At 42.1% G+C, this 14042-nt stretch overlaps 1 protein-coding gene across 3 annotated transcripts in view; it reads left to right on the top strand.

Annotated features, from left to right (window-relative positions):
- Positions 1-14042, top strand: part of DNAAF1 (dynein axonemal assembly factor 1) — a 288119-nt gene that overhangs the window by 215948 nt on the left and 58129 nt on the right. The window lies entirely within an intron of this gene.

A 14042-nucleotide genomic window follows, 5' to 3' on the forward strand; every position in this document is an offset into this window, starting at 1 on the left:
AAAGAAAAAGAAAAGTTCAACAAAGAGGATGCTTTTACTCCTCATGTAACTGACACACATATAGCTGCAGCAGATGATGGAAACAAGCAAGATAAGAATCCAAATAATCATATTGTAATATTTCTTTGGTATGATGTTTTGTAGTTTAAAGTCAAATTTGATTTGTTTATTATGAGCATCAAATGATTTCCAGAATAGATCACAATGAAATTAACTATATAGTTTAAAAACTCTAATTATACTGACAAAAGCCCTTAGCCATCAAAAAATATTTGAACATGAAGATACATTATGTATATGTAGACTCCAAGAGGTCAATATTCAGATGGTTTGTTTGTCTAAGTTCAGGTCTGAGCCAGACAAACTGTGGACTTTTAATTTCTTGCTTATCTGAATGGCTTCAGTTTATCCAGTTAAAAGTTTAGCCAGATAGAAGTTAGCCAGATGTTAGAGGCAATCTGGAGGATATCTGGCTAACTCATCCAGTTAAGTCTAGCCATACTAGAGAGCATTCCTAATGTGAGCCAATTAAGTTTAAATCACTATATTCAGTGGAGTACCTAACTGGTAGTGCTCTAATGAATATCTTTGGTAGTTTATTTGGCTAACTTTAGATATATTTTCCACTTGTCACACTGCTGAATATTGACCTCCAAAGCTTTTGACTGAAAAGGCTGATTAGGTAACAACCAATAAGCTCTGCCTTACCTGAGCAAAACAGAGTAAAGACTTTCTGAGCATGTGTAGGAGTTTCCACTCTCCAGCCCTACACAAGTCTCCTGAGTCTTTTTTTCCTTGACATTTTCACTATCCGTTTTTGTTTATTTTCTCTTTTCTCATCAAGTCTCCTTACCATTCAGGCAGTGCAGGAAATATAGCCATAAGATGGTGACAACATATCTTCACAAGATCTATCTGAAATACCTGGGACATAATTCAGACTGTGAAAACTGTGAAACTTGTGCCAGGATGTCACTGAGGGTGATCAAGTATCGGCAATTGAAATGATTTTCTGAGGCCTCTTCCCTGGAGGGAAAATAGCTTCAAGCTTCAAAGAGGCCCGAGTCTCATAGGCATAACAGCAAAAAGTCTTCTTCTTTCTCCTACTGCCAACAGGATAGGAAGAGATCCACATTAAGAAAGAAAGTGGGACAAAAATTATTAAAGCATTTGGAGGAATCTCCTACAATGCCGACAAATTCGGCATCCTTGCTGCATGCACCAAAGTCACCTGCAGGTTAAGTCGGCATTGATTTTGACGGCACCAAGAGAACTGGGGTTAAGGGCTGCCCAGGTCATGATAGAGTAAGGCTGGATCATGATTCAGTAATAGTTGTCCTTCTGCTCTATCAGTCAAGAACACATGGGTTTAGTTCCCTCATCCAGCAATTGGAGGCAGAGTTGTTTTATTTTTTTCTTTTTTGATAACATCACCTCTGTGTATGTCATGCATGGAACCAGATACAGCCAGTGTTCTCTGCCTCCAGCTATTGGATAGATGATTGTGAATAAGCTTCAACCCAGTTTTTTAATTGAAGAGAATTTTTATGACTATTTCATGGTTGTGATATAGCCCTTAAACTTGTTTTGAATCAAATTTATCTTAATGGCCAAGCTCCTGTGGATTGTTATCTGCAGTGATGCGAGCCAGGACAGCAATGCAGCTCACTACCCATCTGATGGGGTTTGTTTTCTCTGGGAGAGCACTACATGTGTAGTTTGAGCAGGCCCTTTTCAAAAAAGGGATTGTCTGCTTACTCTCTGAGCTGAAATGCTTGTGGAGGCCAAGCTCCTGCAATTAATAAGCCTTGAAGCGAAGTGTGCCGTTGACAATTTGAAAGCTCACGACCTCTTGTCAGGACTCAAAGGGAGCCCACTAACTCAAGGGCTTCCTTCCTGGCTCCTATCCCTTGAATGTAGTAATAGGTTGAGCAATAAAAGACAGTTGACAAGAGAAAGTCACACTCTCTTTTATTATTCAAACTGCCTTTAACCTTTTTCAAGGCAGAAAAAGAACCAGAGCTTTCAGCTGCCTAAGGTAAGTTATATAGGCTATAATTTAAAAAAAAAAAAATAGAAAAAAAGAAAGGGAAACAATACTTTCAGTTTGTATTAAGAATGGTTTTCTAAGGCTAGGAGATATTTTCTGAGGATTGCCATGTGCCAGTTCACATGTCTGAGTGTTGTGCTCTCTGTGACCAATAAAAGGCAGCAGTGTCTGACAGCACATTTATTTATTTATTTATTTATTTATTTATTTATTTAAGAACTTTTAATATACCAATGTTCGTGGAGCACATCACACCGGTTTACAAATAACTCGGAAAGGAGGAATTACAATGAACGAGGAGAGGGGAAGAGGGGCAGATAAAAGAAAGAGGGGAAGAGGGGGTGGGAAAATAGGAGAGAGGTAGAAAAGATAGGGCAGAAGGCGAGAAGAGAGAGGCAACCATGGTAACTCAGGTAACTTACAAAAAATTATATACAAAGGTAAATTGAAAAACTTATAATAAAAATAACTTTACATCACATCAATTTAAAGCACATAGTGTTCAGCTTGCAAATGCGATGATAAAACAGAGCAAATTTACCATCTGGGTTCTTACTAGCCTAAATTTAGTGCATAAGTATATTTTAAACTCACAGAGATAATTCCAGAGAGACAGCAACTAACAGCAGTTTCTTCTGTTGTGTTTGAAATGCTGCCATCTTGAGTGCTCTTAAGCAATTACAGGTTCTGCACAGCCGCATAGATTAAAAACAAGGATCCTCTACTATTTCTCTCCAAGTGCTGGGACAAATTGATCATTGCCAGCAGTCCTGCCTCTGGGGGATTTTCTCCCCCAGATCCTTACGATTCCTAAACAAAGTAATAATAATTCTGAGCAATAGGATGTCTCAATAGCCATCTGTTTCACTAAGTTGAAATTTAGGTATGAAAAATTCTGCCAATTGAGATTCAGTTCTGAGAGGGACACAGAATGCATCCATAGCCTTTCCACTCCATGCAGAACTGGAGATTAAACTACTTTCAAAATGGACCTTCCCCACAGGTAAAGTAATGTATGTTTTAAGACACAGGTTGCTTCCAGATTCTTACTACTGAGCAGGAAATCATCTAGCCTTGTGGAAGGAGGTGCTGCATGTAAGGAATTATGCTTTGCTTTTTTTTTTCCATAAAATATCTGTGCAGATGGCATCTGCACTAGTAGGGTGGAAAGAGCTCTATTAAACAGAAATCTGCAGCCTTTTGATAGAGGACAGACTCTGCACAGCTTGAATCCACAGTTGGCTAGCATTTTGTCAAGGTTAATGAATTTCTTAGTTCTTCAAGAACACTAGCACATTAGAAGTTAGAAGGCTTCCATGACTCAGGTGTTAGGTTGCTGGTTCTTGCTTCAAATTGCATCCCTGCAAATGCCTTGCAAAGAGAGATAATTTGGTGAGATACTTGAAAGACTAGACTTGTGTCAATGAATCAAAACCACAGAGACTTCCTGAGGATAGGTTAAATATTAGAGTTTACAGAGGGTGCCAGAAAACCTAGAACAAATGTTTTTACAAAAAGTGGATCCACATTACCAGAGACTAGTAAGTCTTGGATATGCCCTAGAATTGGTTTCCCCAACACTTTCATGTTTTTTTTTTTTATCATGTATCTCACCAGCGAAGACAATTGCTATACTAGCAATACTACACAAATTAATAAAGCCAATACTGCTATGTTCAGCATTTCAAAAGCAAGAGCAAGGATGTTAATCATTTGTTATGTTTTTGTTTGGAAGTAAACCCTGAGCCGAGATGAGAGATGACTCTGCCCACAGGGAGGAGCCCCGTGGGCCTCACCATCAGTAGGCTTGGTCTCTAATGCACTGAACACCACGGAAGAGAGACTTTTGTTATAGAAGAGAGAGGGAGAGTAGCACAGTTCTGAGCAATGGGGAATCCCCAGGTGGTGTCGCAGATGAAGGAAGTCCTGATAGTGGCCCACGAGCGGGGTACGCCAGGAAGTTCCCTCAGGCAGTAGGAATACCTCAGGTACAGATCCGGTAGTGGCCCGCAGTGCGGGGTATGCCGAGGAATCTGAGCTGATGATGAAGACTGACGTAAAGGCAGCTGAGGGAATTAGCAGATGAAGCGGTAGAATCATGCAGCTCGAGATATGCAGGAAAGGCTTTGCTGAAGAGAAGCGGTAGTGGCCTGTGGCATGGGGTACGCCGCAGAAGATCCCAGCAAGCGGCAAGTTGTAGTCAGAATAGTACTCACAGATGGAAGTCCCAGCGAAGCTCCGAGGCAGTGGGTCAGCAGAATTACCAGCAGTCAGGCCCTTCGAGTAGCGGATAGCTAGGAGCGCAGAAGGGCCCTGAGGAGTGGGTATCCAGGACACCGTAGACCCACGGAGGAAACTGGAACAGGAAGTCCAAGTGTCGAGCGGATTCAGCAATGAGGAAACTCCTTGCTAACTCATCTTAGCACAGGAGCGGTAGGCTTAAGTACAGAGGTGCACTGACATCATCGGGAGGGGACGCCGCCGAGGTTCCCGCCATGACATGTACTTAGGAGGCCCTTGCGCGCACGCCTAAGTAATACCATATCCAAGATGGTGCTCGACAGCGCCCATACTGTCCCGGGAATGCCAGGGAGGTCGGCGTTGGCTGGCGGATGCCGCCACTCATCCTAGGATTGACGGTGCAGGGAAAAAAGAGGTGAGCATGAGAGGTCACAGCCATATGTGACCGACGGGCGTAACATCATTATACTTTGAAATTCCAAAAGATATATATTAAAAAAAGGGATTGACTCTTACAAACCAATTCAGGGTTTCATATGTATCTGAATTTGCTAGACCTATCAGAGCAATAAATTAAAATAGACTATAATACTGAATTTCCATTTAAAAATATAGGGTCAGCAATGTGATTTCACGCTCCTTTTAAATTCAGAACTGCATTTTCATGTTTTGTCTTTGGCTAGAGTCACAAATAAAACTGTTTAATGCTAGCGGCCTGATGCTCAAAAGCATTTAAATATTTAATACTGAACTTTATGCATGTAAAAGCATTTTTCATGGAAGAAGGCTTTTGAAATTTGCTATAACATATGCCTTTGATTTGTCAGTAGGTTTTTGCCCGCATTAGGAGAAGTCCATAAACTGCTATTAATCAATAGGGAATAGCCACTGCTTTTTGCTGGCATTAGAAACATGGGATCTATTTAATGTTTGGGTACTTGCCAGGTACTTATGACTTGGATTGGCCACTGTTAGAAACAGGATACTGGGCTTGATGGACCCTTGTTCTGACCCATTATGGCATATCTTATGTTCTTATGTAACTTACTATGGTAGAATTCTATATTTGCATGTATAATTAAAATAAAAATCACCTAAAAATATTGGTAAGGTTTTTGTTGGTGTACAAACTCCCAGAATGTTGCAGAGGGGAATATTTATTTATTTATTTGCAGGTTTTATATACCGACATTTGTTTAGTAACATCACATCGATTTACAATTAACATGACGACTAGCAACATCACTGGATTATCTAGATTGGAAATTAAGACAACAGATGCCCATTTTAAAAGATTGGGGTTCCTTTTGCCAGAACCGTTTCGCTCACAGTTGAGCAAAGTGATAGAGAACAGGGTACAAAAATCAGTTAGAGTCAAAGGTCATAAAGCTATCATTTCTCCATTTTCAGTCAGTGATTAGTAGAGGAAGAGTAAGTATACTATGCAACTATGCAACAGCAGTAGCAAACATAAATAAACAAGAGGGTACCTGGAGCCAAAGAGTTTCAGAGGTAATGGAGCTACTATTTGCATGGTAGGAAAAAAAATCTGCTACGGCTTTCAGCATAACACATTGCACGTCAGGAGAATGGGCAAACAGATTTTTTGAGTCAAAATATGAAGGCCAAAGTGTTAGGCCATTGGGCATGCAAGCAGAAAATTTAAAAAATGTGGAGAACCATAGATGGTTCTAACAGCAACCCACCAAAACACAAAGGCAAGAAGGTTCTTCAGCCAACAAAAAGACTATGAATGCGCTGATACAGTAGTGGTCAAGGAAAACATTGCTTTATGCTTTCTTCCCACCTTGGCCATTAATAGGCCATGTAATAAAGAAGCTCAGAAGAAGTAGGTATATGAGGTCCTAGTGGCACCACACTGGCCATGAAGACCATGGTATGCTGATCTAAGCAGGCTGATAGTGGAGCGACTATTGCATTTTTAAGGCATAGGGGGTCTCCTTCACCAGGGATCAGTAGTAATGGGAAACTCATCTTCGTTCTCACTTATGGCATAGCTATTGAGTGGGCGAGAATGGCCAAGAAGGGATTCAAACCATCAGTTATTAGAACAAGGTTAAGTTTTAAAGAGAATGCAACAATGAGAATTTGTGAGAATATGGCAAGTTTTTGCAATATATTGTAGACAGATTAACTGTTCGCCATGGTGTTACAAATAGGAGATATTCTGACATTCTTACAGAAAAGTCTCAACAAGGTCTTGGCCTTGAATTATTTAAAGTTACAAGTTGCAGCGATTTTTTGCATTAAGGGGAAAGCTTAATTAGACATCTATATTGTCTCACAAGGAGGTGTAACGCTTTTCAACAAGGAGTTAAAACGCCTTAATCCTACATTGTGCTCTATGATACTGTTATGGAATTTGAATTTAGCAGTACATGCATTAGCAAACCCTTCTTATGAGCCATTAGAATAAACAACTCGGAAGGATTTGACATTGAAAACTGCGTTTTATTGTCCATTACCTCAGCAAGATGCATTTTGGAGTTGATCTTTGTCTTGCAAAGCTCCCTTTTTAAGGTTTTGTAAGGAATCTGTAATGGTGAGACCTGTTACATAAGGTAGTTTCCACATTCCATTTAAATCAGCACATAATATTTTATATCTATCTATCTATATTTATTTGTTTATTTATTTGGCATGTTTTATATTCTACAATTTCGTTAACAAGATAGATGCTGAGGACAGTATTACATACATGAAACAATAATAAAATATTAAAACAATGCATCTTTTGATGAGAAGGATTGCAGAGGCCTACAATCTTTAAAGTTCTTAGATGTCAGGAAATGTGTAAGAGAATATTTAAAGATGACAAATGAGTTTCTTAATTGATAGATTGTGTTATTAAGTGGCACACACAAGGGGGAGACCACCTCAAAGGCAACCATCTCAAGATGGATTAAGAAAGCCATAGTATCTGCATATTTACTATAGGGCTGCAATTGCCGAAAGGCATCAGGACCCAAACGACAAAAGCATAGGCTTCATCAAGAGCGGAAAAACCCGCAGTAAATCCAGTTCATATGGGTAAAGGGGTAACTTGGACAACTCTAGGTCTATTTGCCAAACATTATAGGTTGGATGTTCTTGTGAGATATGATGCTAAGTTTGGGACAGCTGTCTTAAGAGTGAATTTGCAATCCACCCACCCGATGTAATGAGGCTTTGATATATCCCACATGTTCTTGACTAGTGAAGCAGAAGGACAAGCAAGGAGAAATTAAGACTTACCTTATTTTTCGCTTCATAAGATGCACTTTTTTTCCCCAAAAGTGGGGGGAAAATGTCTGTGCGTCTTATGGAGTGAATGTAGCGTCTCTCCCTCTCGCGCGCTGTCCCCCTCCTCCTCCTCCCAGCTCAGCCCAATCAGCATGGTGGCGCAGGTCAAATGCAAGAAACATTTTATCATAAATCACTGAACTATACCATGAACTAAAAAAGTAAAGGTTTGTGTCATGTGTCCTCTATCCCAGGCAGTATATTACCCTCATGATTTTCTAAAATATCTAAACAAATGAGAAGGAAATGGCCTGTACTAACCATAAACGTTGATGCCATGTATCGTCTTCTGCAGGCAGAGCTTGAGCTCCCTGACGGTCTGCTGTTCCCGGGGTGCATCTTACTGCGAAGGTCGGCGTGGCGCCGGTCAAACATCAGCTGTTTGAACCACGTGGGCTACGGAGGCCCCTCCAGTTCAAACAGCTCTCTGCCGGTCTGCTGTTCCCGGGGTGCATCTTACTGCGAAGGTCGGTGTGGCGCAGGTCAAATGCCAGCTGTTTAAACTGGAGGGGCCTCCATAGCCCACGCGGTTCAAACAGCTGATGTTTGACCTGCGCCATGCCAACCTTCGCAGTAAGATGCACCCTGGGAACAGAAGACCGGCAGGGAGCTCAAGCTCTGCCGGCAGAAGACGATACATGGCATCAAAGTTTATGATTAGTACAGGCCATTTCTTTCTCATTTGTTTAGATAATTAGAAAATCATGAGGGTAATATACTGCCTGGGATAGAGGACACATGACATAAACCTTTACTTTTTTAGTTCATAGTATAGTTCAGTGATTTATGATAAAATGTTTCTTGCATATGAAGCAATGTGGATTTTTAGAACTGATTAGCAGTTTTTGACAGCTGAAATTAATGAAAAGCAAATAGAATTACTGCCTGTGCTGATTAAGTGGCTACCTGTTGAAATATTAGGCGCAAATTGCTCTCCTAATCAATGTAATATAGCCCTAACTATTTATTATTGAACTTTGGAGCAGTCATGAAAGTTTAAAATAACTGGTGTGAGAGAGCTGTGTGTATGAGGGAGAGAGTCTGAGTATGTGATTGTCAGTGGGTATGTGTATATGTGAGGGACAGCCAGTGAGTGAGTGTGGGGGGGGGGGGGGAGAGTTTGTATGTGCGAGAGCATGTGTGGGAGTGGGGGAGAGCCTGTGTGTATGTGGGGAGGGGAGCCTATGTATGTATGTGAGGGAGAGAAAACCAGTGAGTGTGAGTACCTGTGTGGATGTTCTCTGCCTTACTATAAAAAACAAAACTGAAAAAATATCCCACAGATGGCCACCAGGAGAGAGCTCTGTACAGAGCTCGTCATGAGGCCAAAATTTTTTTTTCTTATTTTCCTCCTCTAAGTCCTAGGTGCGTCTTATAGTGCGAAGAAAAAGGTACTTGATAATTTCCTATCCTTTACTTCTGCTATACCAGTCAAGAAGCCCACTCTGGAATGTGCAAATTGGGCTACCTCTATGAGAGTGAGATCTGATTGACTAAATGTTATAAATTGTAAGAAGAAAAGAAAAAGATTAATAAAAGGGGAAAATGGTTTGAGGAGAATTTTCATTCCTTCAAAGATTTTGTAAGACTATCTTTCTTAGTTAAAAGTGCTTCTCATAGTGTAAGTTGATGATTTATCTCAAAGTATAGATATTACATTTTTGTGTTTTTTGTTGAGATTAAGTCAAAATTTTACATTTCAGGTATTACATTTTTGTGTTTGCTAGTTGCTATAATTTAAATTTAGCTTTGACAGTAGTTTACTGGCTGTATCTGGTTCCATGCATGATATACATACTGGTGATTTCATCAAAAAAGAAAAAATAAAACAACTCTGCCTCTAACTGCCAGATGAGAGGACTAAATCCACACGGCCGGATTTTAAAACCCCAGCGCGTGTAAATCCCGTAGTTTATGTGCGTGGCAGCTTTACGCACGTCGGGCCCATTTTCAAATGGGTCCGACCACGCGTGTAAACCCCGGGATGCGAGTAAGTGCCAGGGCCTGAAAAGGGGGCAGAGCGGGGCGGGCCAGGACAGCGTCATTCCTTGCTGTCCTGGAGCTTCACGCGCTGGTCGGACCCTGAAGAAACTTGCGAAACAAAAGGAAAAAAAATTAAAAATGGGTTTTAGAGAGTGGGGAGGAGAGGGGAAGGGTGGTTAGGGTAAGGAGTAGGGTAAAGGGTAGGAAAGGGGTAGGAAAGTTCCCTCCCAGTCCGCTCCTAAATTGGAGCAGACTGGGAGGAAACTGGGGGAGCCCGATCTTGTCGCCACGATCTCGTCCCAGGTGCGTGTCGCCTTGGATTTTCTAACATTCGCGCGTCCATATGGAAAAACAAAGAGGAATAAGATGATGGAAAAATAATGAGAGACTGGGAATGGGAGAGCTAGAGGGGGTTTGGGGTAGGAGATGAAAAACTGGTACATAGGTGAGAGTGGAAAACAGAGAATCTGAGAAGAGGGTGAAAATTAATTCTGAGTGGATAGAAAGGCAAAGAAGAGAGAAATGGAAAAAGAAAAGGAAGAAAAGCTGGAACTTCCACACAGAACCACTTAGAAAACAGTCAACATGAGGAAGTGACATCATTCCCCATGCAAGAAGCCTAATTTGAGGGCTCCGATCCTATCAGCCCTAAATAGTGCTGCCAGCGAACAATAGAGCCAGATAAAGAAACTCTTGAGCTATCTAAAACCTCTCTGACTAAACCACCGATGTCGGCGAAATGCAAACTCACAGATTTGAGGAAATATTTCTATCAGAAGGGAGGTGAGGATACCGAGGATGGCTGATCCAAAATGGCAGCGGCTGCCATAGACGAAATGGGGGAGATAGACGCTGATACACGTGAGAGTGATAGTGAATGTCCGACCGGGGCAGAATTGAGGAATTGGTTCTGTGAATTAAGGCAGGACCTTAAAAACTACAAAACGGAGATCTATGCATTAATCGCTGACCTTCGGGAGGATACCACCGAGAACGGCAGAAGAACTGATGAGGCGGAAGTGCGGCTTGACACGCAGGGCGAAGACTGGCTCAGTCTGCGGTGGGACCACGAGGCTCTGCAGGCGTACTCTAGAGCCTTATCAGACAAATTGGAGGACCTTGAATATCGCAGTAGACGCACTAATATCTGCATCAGGGGAGTCCCTGACACAGAGGACTATGATGATTGCCTAGTGGTCGTGGAACGAATTTCTGTTTTTTTCCTCGGCCTGACCGAGTATACTGAGGGAAGTGACAAACCCGAGGTCAGGATCGAGAGGGCTCATAGAACGCTAGGGCCCAAGATTGCAAATAGGCCACGTGATATTGTGGTTTGTTATCACTCCTTCACCCAAAAGGAGAAAATCTTTAACGCCGCAAGAAAGCAACGCACCTGGCAATGGGAGGAGCACGAGATTGGAATTTTTGTGGATCTGGCTGCGGCTACCCTAAAGAAGCAGCAAGCATTTCGCTGCATCACAACAAAATTGTCTGAGGCCAATATAAGATATTGGTGGCTTTTTCCTGGGGGTTTGTCATTCCAACTGCAGGGAGTGACTCATCACGTCAATACAGTCGAAGAGGCAGCAGCGATTATGGGAGAGCATGGCCTATCCGTGGAGATACCACTCATGGAAACTCGGTCAGAATTAGCAGCAAAAACTATCAACACTCCAATACCTCGGTGGCAGAGGGCGCAGAAGGGTCGATGGAGATTGCAGAGGAATCCAACGGTGGTGGATCGGAATGAGGTCCCAGCATTAAGTTCGATCTACAGACCGGGCTGTGCCAGCCAGATACTTATAGATGTATCACTGACTTGGTCAGATTCGGAACTTTATATGTTTGGTTGTAAGCAGTTGAACATATAATTAGGGGCTCACAGCTTATTATTATCTATCTCAAGGCAATTCAGTTACCATGTGTGGGGGGATCGATGGAGGCACTGTGGGGTATGGCTACAGTTCCTCCTCACTTTCTCTGGGATAAGGGTATTTTATCCCAGGCTATGGAAACACGGGGATGGGGAGGAGGAGGGAGGGGTAGATTTTCTACTCTAAACTTGTTTGCATTCCTACACGAAACTAGGGGCTCTTCTTGGTCCATGATAGTAGCACAAGAAATTATCATATTGGGAAATGTGCCAGAGGATATTTATGTTTGGGGCATACTGCTGACCCACGTGATACTGCTCACCATTAGTAGAGATCCTTTGGAGACAATAATGGGACAGTCCCACTTAGCAAGAGGAAGGAGGGTTTTTGTATAGATGATGGTGACTCTAAAATTTCTTTCCCTCAATGTTAAGGGCCTTAACACACCTCGCAAGTGTAGCTTATTGTTTAAGGAAATAGGGCGCTTGCAGACAGACGTGGTGTTTCTACAGGAGACACATTTGCGAAGGCGTCATCAGGGGTTTGATGAAGTCAGCTAAATACCCGCACCAATTTTGGGCGGCCACTTCCCCAACCACCAAATATACCGGAGTAGGTATTTTGATACACAAGGACCTGCATTTCGAATTGCAAGAGTCTTTTTCTGATCCTGAGGGTCGATTTGTTATAGTTAAAATCATTTTGGGGGAGGAAGTGTTTTCATTAATGTCTCTGTATGGACCAAATATGCATAAAGATAAATTCTACAGATCTCTCAACCAATTATTGGCAACTAAATTGGAGGGTTAAACAGTGGTTGGGGGGGATTTTAATATAACCCTCAATCCCAGATTGGACACTTCCACAGGACAGAGTAATGATCCCAAATCAGCTAGAGTAGCTCTGAAAGCGTTGATAAATAATCAGGGGCTGGCGGATGTCTGGAGGGTTCGGTGTCCTACAGCGCGCAATTATACTTTCTACTCTAATCCACATGATAGTTACTCACAACTGGACATGATGCTGAGTAGCAAAAGCCTACTTTCCAGGGTGTTAGCTGTGGACATCGAGCCTATCCTTTGGTCTGATCATGCCCCAATTTGGATCTCCATTCGTCTTCAAGAATATGGTAAGGGCCAAAAATACTGGAGATTTAATGATTCACTGTTAAAAGATGCCAATTTTGTTTCTCACATACAGGATGACATACAGGACTATCTAATTAATGACACAGGGGAAGTGAGTTGGTGATGGTATGGGAGTGTCTAAAGGTAGTTCTCCAGGGTAAATTTATAGCAAGGGCAGCGTTTTTGAAAAAGCAAAGGGAACAATCTAGGGCTCACCTACTCCTGCAGCTTAAAGATTTGGAGCAAGCTCATAAGCGCCTGGGATCCCCTCGAGTCCCGTATGCCCAAATAGCTGATATCCGACGTCAAATAGAGTCTATGGACTCGGCGTCATTGGCTCACCAAATGGAACTTCTGTAGCAGAAGTACTTCGAGGGGGGAAATAAAGCTGGGAGATAGTTAGCCCATGCTTTAAAGAAGCAGCAGGCGCAATCCATTATTGTAAAGATAAAACATCCAGATGGCACTATGGTGACAGACAATAAATCTATTTGACAATGTTTTCATCAGTTTTATTCAGATCTATATGCCCCAGATGCCATGATTAGTGCAGAGGTCATTTCTAGCTATCTGGACTCTCTGATTGTACAGGAGCTTACTGATGCGCAACAATTCATGCTAGACAAAGACATCTCTGAGCTTGAAATTTTAGCGGCTATAAAGTCCCTGAAACCGGGGAAGTCACCTGGACTGGACGGGTACACGGGTAAATTTTATCAGGCCTTTGCCCAAACTTTAGCACCAGTCTTAGTAAAATATTACAAAGCACTGCGGGAAGGGGCACTCTTATCTTCCGTGGCCAATACCGCCGGCATCAATGTGCTAGCCAAGCCAGGGCGAGACCCCACATTGTGTGGCTCATATAGACCAATTTCGTTAATAAATCTTGATTTAAAAATCCTGGCTAAAATTCTAGCAACACGAATGAATAGCTTTATAGCTCATCTTATCCACCTGGATCAAGCTGGTTTTATATCAGGGAGATAGGCGAGTGATAACATTCAAAAAATATTGGATATGATGGGGTGGGTTAAAAGACAGGATATTCATGCACTGGCTCTCTCAGTTGATGCCGAGAAAGCCTTTGACATGGTGCATTGGCCATATCTCTTTGCCTTATTGAGGAAAATGAAATTTGGGGACCATTTTATGCACTGGCTGCAGCAATTGTATAGGTAGCCCCTAGAATGCATCAAAGTCAATGGAGGATACTCGAATTCCTTCCCGGTGAGGCGCGGAACGCGGCAAGGTTGTCCACTGTCCCCAATATTATTTGCTATCTTCCTCGAAACTCTAGCTATTAGAATACGGCGGAACCCAAATATTAAAGGTATCACGTTGGGCCGTTTCTCTTCGAAGTTGTCCTTATTTGCGGATGACATTATGCTTACCCTTACGGATCCGGATTCCTCATTGCCAAACTTAATTACAGAAATGGATAATTTCAGCAAAGTGTCTGGATTC

Source organism: Rhinatrema bivittatum, chromosome 7, assembly GCF_901001135.1.
Source record: "Rhinatrema bivittatum chromosome 7, aRhiBiv1.1, whole genome shotgun sequence".
Taxonomy (NCBI): domain Eukaryota; kingdom Metazoa; phylum Chordata; class Amphibia; order Gymnophiona; family Rhinatrematidae; genus Rhinatrema; species Rhinatrema bivittatum.